Source organism: Phascolarctos cinereus, unplaced genomic scaffold, assembly GCF_003287225.1.
Source record: "Phascolarctos cinereus isolate Bilbo 61053 unplaced genomic scaffold, phaCin_HiC Scaffold_7;HRSCAF=346, whole genome shotgun sequence".
NCBI lineage: Eukaryota > Metazoa > Chordata > Mammalia > Diprotodontia > Phascolarctidae > Phascolarctos > Phascolarctos cinereus.
The window spans coordinates 136,562,397-136,568,832 of NW_027556180.1; the positions used below are offsets into that span (position 1 = coordinate 136,562,397).

Consider the following 6,436-nt stretch of genomic DNA (forward strand, 5'->3'; position numbering starts at 1 on the left):
TGTATACTACCTATTGACCCTATAATTAATCATCCACTGGGAAGCTGGTTTCTAAGTCCACAATTCTTCTGAAATTTCTCTCTCTCTCGTTCTCTCTCTCTCTCTCTCTCTCTCTCTCTCTCTCTCTCTCTCTCTCTCTTATTGGGTTCAGAAAGAGAATGTTTTATTAAGGAATATGGTGTAGCAGTGAACAAAAGACCAGCACAGTTCAATTGGTACCCCACACATCACCTCTGAGTAATATTAAAAAAAAAAACTTGCTTATAAAGGCCTACTGGAGCATGAATGCCCCTTCAGTTCCCACAGTGTTATTATTCCAGAGTGTTGGGAAAGTTCTGAACAATTCTCACGAAGGCAGCATGGTTCATTCAGAGATAGAGTCCCTCTGGGGTGCCTTCTTATTTTTTATAAAGTACATTTTCTTTAGATTTTTTGAAGTCTTCATTTGTTATTTTCATTTCACATTCTCTTAGGGCCATGAAAGCAGCCTCTATGCATGCTACCTTGATATCTGCTTCAGACAAGTCATCTTTAGTTATGATCAAATGATCTAAAGCTACAACATCTGCCAAAAATCATTCTGTTTGTATGAATCTGAAAAGATGCACTTCTTGATCTTTTTATCCTGCAGAAGGAACTGAATCTTCCAGTCAATATATCTTGGTTTGTTTAGTGCTTCATCTAAACATTTTATTCAGCCATAATCACTTTAACTTCTCTGAAGTCAAAGCCACCCAACAAGTTCAACAATTCTGATATCATTTGCTGAACTTCTCTTTCTCCACCTGAATTTGAATCATACCTCTTGATCCAAATGGAATCAGTTTCATCAATGAAAGCAATTGATGGGGCATATTACTCAGCTACTCAGGACAATTCTCAAGCAAGTTTGTGCCCATCTCCTTAGTACTTTAAATAAGTTCAGAACCAACAACTATAAGGAAGGTCCTGAGGTCTGATTTGATATAGTTTTGGCAAACAAGTGTTTGTCAGTGGCAGATGGGCCACAGAGAATAATTACTTCAGGTGGTTTAATAGCCATGTTTTTATATTCAAGATAAGTGAAGAGGAAGTTCCAGGATTCCTTAATTCCATTGAATCTGGTTATCCAATCCACCAACATCAGCATTTGTCTCCTTTGGAGGTATTCTCTGTTTATCACTGTGTCATTTATTAGTAGCAGCAATATTGTAATGATGATAAATCATGAAAGACTTAGGTATACTGATCAATAAAATGATTCAATACAATTCCAAAGGACTCATGAAGAAAAATGCTATCCACCTCCAGAGAGAGATTTGATGAATTCTGAATGCAGATAGAAGCATATTCACTTTCTTTTCTTTTTTTTTTAAAATCTTATTGTTTTCCCTCTGTGGAACATGCCTAATATAGAAATATGTTTTGCATGATTTCACATATATATCTTTGATATATTGATTGCCCTCTCAATGAGTGGGGGCAGGACAAGAAGGATGAGATTTTTGAACTAAAAAAGTATTTTAAAATAAATATTATTTTTTTTAAAGAAAGAAAATTGTGGTACAATTAAGAAAAATAGAAAAGTTGAACAGGTAGCTTGTTATGATGGGAATGTAGGTTTTCATGTTTATATAAGTTTAATTTGAGATTACAGTTAAATGTCAATTTCTATCTCTTTTGTACCAATGAGAAATTAGAGATGGAACCTCAGTAAGAAAGGAAATTAAAAAATAAATATTTGTATAGTGCCTACTATGCATTAGATACAATGCCAAGTGCTTTTTATAAACATCTCATTTGGTACTCAAAAGATCCTGTGAGATAGGTGCAATTATTCTACTCATTACACAGTTTAGGAAACAGAAAGTAAGTGATTTGCCCTGATTCTCATACTTAGTAAATTTCTGAGACTGGATTTAACCTTAAGTCTTCCTGACCCCAGGCCTAGGGCTCTCTCCATTTTGATATCAGCTGCCTTTGGTAGAGAAGTTAGGCCTGGATATTTAAAACTGATTTTCAATTCTAAAGAAATCATATGTGATATTATGAGATTTTAGGAAATCTCTAGGGAAAAGAATAGCAGAGAAACTTAGAATTAACCTTGTGGAATGTTCACAGTAGCAGATAGGAGGAGTAAAAACAGGGAGTCTAGGAAACGACAAGAAGTAGTAAGAAAAAAACATAAAAATAACACCGTAATAAGATGGGTCAAGATTGGGTTGACATTGTCATATGCTGCACACCAGTTAAGTCGAATAAAGGCTGAGGGAAAAAAACTGTTGGGTTTGATAATTGTTCATCCTTTGAGAATGGTTTTACTACAGTAATGAGGGCAAAAGCAAATCGATTCAATAGAAAATATGGTTAAATTATAAAACAATCAAACACAAGCAATTTCTCAAAGATATTGTGAGAACAAATGGAAAAAGATAAATAGGATTGTACTTAGAGAGAATGTCATAGAGAACAGGAAGTTCTTTATTATTTACTCTGAAGCAAACAAGGATAAATTTGGTTAAAAATTTTAACTAAATGGATAAGATATAGCCCAAATCATTGGGGGGAAAAACAACAACAATCTTTTCTAACAAATACCAAAAAACCTTGCACATGAGGATAAGAATACCTAATATGTTATGGAAATTATAAGAGCAATAATGAGTATACTTGAATATATGTGTATGTGTATGCACGTATGTGTATACATACACACATACATACACATACATACTTTCACATATACATATGCATACATGTGTACATACATACGTACATACATATGTACATACACACACAAACACACATAAATGTTTGGGTTTTTTTGTGAAGCAATTGAGGTTAAGCGACTTGCTCAGGGTCACACAGCTAGTAAGTGTTGAGTGTCTGAGGCCAGATTTGAATTCAGGTTCTCCTGACTCCAAGGCCTGAGCTCTCTCCACTTTGCCTTCTAGCGATGCCTGAATATATTTTTTTTATAAGCAAAGATATCCTTCATTATGATTCTGCTACTTATGTTCTTTCTAGTCTTGAGAAAATTACTAGTTTACTGTAGGCATCAATTTTTCACCTATAAAAGGAGGAGTTTTTATCTATAAGACCTCTAAGGCCACTTCTGTGTCCTTTGATCTCTGATTTTAGCTTTCCAAGTGCAGTATTCTGTGTACCGTGGTCCTTATTTCTAAGAATATCTTGACAAATGTAGATAAAATTTCTGAAGTTCTTAGTTGTATTTGTATGTGATAGAGTTTTTCTATTTAAACATTTCATTTGTTTATCCAACAAGTATACAATGCATCAGGCTCAGTGCTTCTGACCATTTCAAGTATCAGTTATGTTCAAGATGCCATGTGAAGGACTAGGCATTCAAAGACGAAAAAAATAATCTTTTCCCTCAAGGAAAGCAGTAGACACATACATGTATGTGTATGTTATATGTATGTAATGTATATAATATAATAAATGTATTATATATACATGTGTGTATATGTATGTGTAATATATGTGTGTTATATGTGTATGTTATATGTGTGTAATACACACATGTACGCATGTGTACACACATGTGTGTATGCATGTGCGTGCATCTATATCTATATATCTATATCTATATCTATATCTATATCTATATCTATATCTCAAATGAAGTTCTACCATAGCAAAGTACTCTTAGAAATTTAGGAAGAGAAAGATTGACTTTATATGGACTGGAAGCAGCTTCTTAAGGGATTTAAATGCTAGGCTTAATAAAAAAAAATTTTAAAAATTAAAAAAAAAAAACAAAAAGCCAACAACAACAAGAACAAAAATCTATGTATTTTATTCCAGAGGCAATAGCAGGCCAGTAGGGATTTTTGAGCCAGGACTTGTATGGTCAGTCCTATGCTTTAAATAGATTTTTAGTAATGATATAGAGGATAGATTGGGAAGGGTAGATACTGGAAGCAGGCTGACCATTTAGAAAGATATTGAAATAATCAAGATAGAAGGTGATGTGGGCTTGAATTAGAAGGATGACCATCACAAAAAAGGTTTGGTAATCTGTATTTATAATCAATGTAGAAAAGATACTTTTTACAACTGATTGAATGGATTAGGCATGAAGAAAGGAAAGTGATGAGTCAAAGATGATACCAAAGTTGTGAGCTTCATGATTGGGATGATGGTAATGATTAAAACAGAAATAAAAAGTTTATAATATGGATAAGTATAGATGTGAAAATTATTAGTTTCATTTTGGGCATGTGCAGTTTGGGATGCCAGCAGGATATTCAGGTAAAGGTGTTTAGTGATCATTTAGTTATATACATGTGGAAATCAGGAAGAAAATGAGTTATATATATATATATATATATTATAATATATATAATATACATATATATATATATATATATATATGTGTGTGTGTGTGTGTGTGTGTGTGTACGTATGTGTATATATGTATGTGTGTATATGTGCATCTATGTGTATGTGTATATATGTATATATATATACTTATTTACATATATATACTTATATACATGTATATGTGTGTGTGTGCGTATATATATATATATATATATATGTGTGTGTGTGTGTGTGTGTGTGTGTGTGTGTACGTATGTGTATATATGTATGTGTGTATATGTGCATCTATGTGTATGTGTATATATGTATATATATATACTTATTTACATATATATACTTATATACATGTATATGTGTGTGTGTGCGTATATATATATATATATATATATATATATATACATATATATAATATATATATATATATATATATATATATATATATATATATATATGTATATATATATATGAGAGAGAGAAATATTTTCTTAGAGATACGTAATGTCTAATAGTTCTTTATACAACAGACTTTTAAACCCATGTCCCTTCCATGTCTTCTCTTCTTGAGGGTAAACATCTCTGGCTCCTCAAATGTCATAGTATCTACTCTTATTATCCAGGTCATTCACTTCTGAATATGTTTTATTTATTCATTTTGAAATTCAGTATCTATAACTAAACTTAATATTCCAGTTATTCTTGGAGCAGATCAGGTGAGCAGAAACATCGTATTCCTCACATTTTTTTAGTATTATTTTTGAATATTATTCCTCACATATATTTTATTTTGTTTTATTTCATTTTTATTTTTTTAAATCTACATGACAAGGTTGATTCAGTTTGATTTTGCTCTCAAATTATAAGTACATACTTCTTCTAGAAGGATTGCTCTTTAATCATGCTTCATTCTTCATATACATATAATTTCTCATTTTCTTTATTCCAAGGGTAGAACTTTATAACAATCTATTACATTTTATTTTGCAAGATGTTCCTTTGTGTAATTAAAGTTTAGTACAATGTCTTGCTCATAATAGGCACTCACTGATGATTGTTTATTGAATGGAATTCAACTACTTTTGCCTCACTTCTTTTTGTTTTTGATATTCTATTAACTACCTTTTTTTCTCTCTCACAATTAAAAAAAATCAGTCTCTTTAACAAAGGAAACAAAAGAAAAATAAGTTTACTTGTTCTCCCTTCTCTATTTCATCTAGTATCATACCTTTCACACCTTGCAGTCGTCCCATCGATTATTTAATCCTCTTCCTGCCCCACATTTAGCTAAGAATATTCCTTTTGATTGTATTTTTTGTTCACCATAAACCTCAGCTATTTCTGAACTGTAAGGCTCTTAACATAAATCTTATAGCACTATTTCACACTACTTTACTTTTCTTCCCTTACCTGACATTGCTGTCACCCTCTTTACCTGTCATTTTTGAATATGTAATGTGGTGAGTTCCTTGTGCATCCACATTTTTTATAATATTCTTATCTTTCATGTTTTGCAAAGCTTTCAAACCCTCATGGTGCTGACTTAATCACCAAAATTTTAGTAATTGAATTTTTCTTCATTTTTCATTTTAGTGTTAGAAATCTAATCACCTCAAAGCTAGAAAACATGCAAGACATCTTAGATTGCTTTCTCCAAAAGTATCCATCTTTCTTGACAAAGATTTTATAAAATGACCAAGTAGTTAAAAGATGAATAATTCCTAATACAAAAGTTATACCAAGATATTTCTATTAATCTTTAGGAAATTATCTTTCCAAGGAAAAGTCACAATCTAAGAGGGGCTAACATTTGACCCTTGATAAGAGCTTCTCAAAATACATTATGTGAAAGTTTCTAATGTCAATCATGTTTCACAAGAGATTCTTCATTTTTTGTTTATGCTAAAGTAGTAGGCCATGTAATCATACATCTCCAGTTAAAACTGTCAAACTAACATTAGAATTTAGAAATCATTGGGCCCTTCTGAGTCAGAAATATGTCTACTATCACTGTGACTACCTATGTATTTATCAAATATCTATTTCTATATGCATATGTATACATATACATACACACACACAAATATACATGCTTACTGATAGCTCAATAACTTTG

The 6,436-nt window shown here is 31.6% G+C and overlaps 1 pseudogene; it reads right to left on the reverse strand.

Moving 5' to 3' along the window:
* Positions 1-368: 368 nt before the first annotated feature.
* Positions 369-5,762, reverse strand: LOC110223548 (26S proteasome regulatory subunit 4 pseudogene; annotated as a pseudogene).
* Positions 5,763-6,436: the final 674 nt, after the last annotated feature.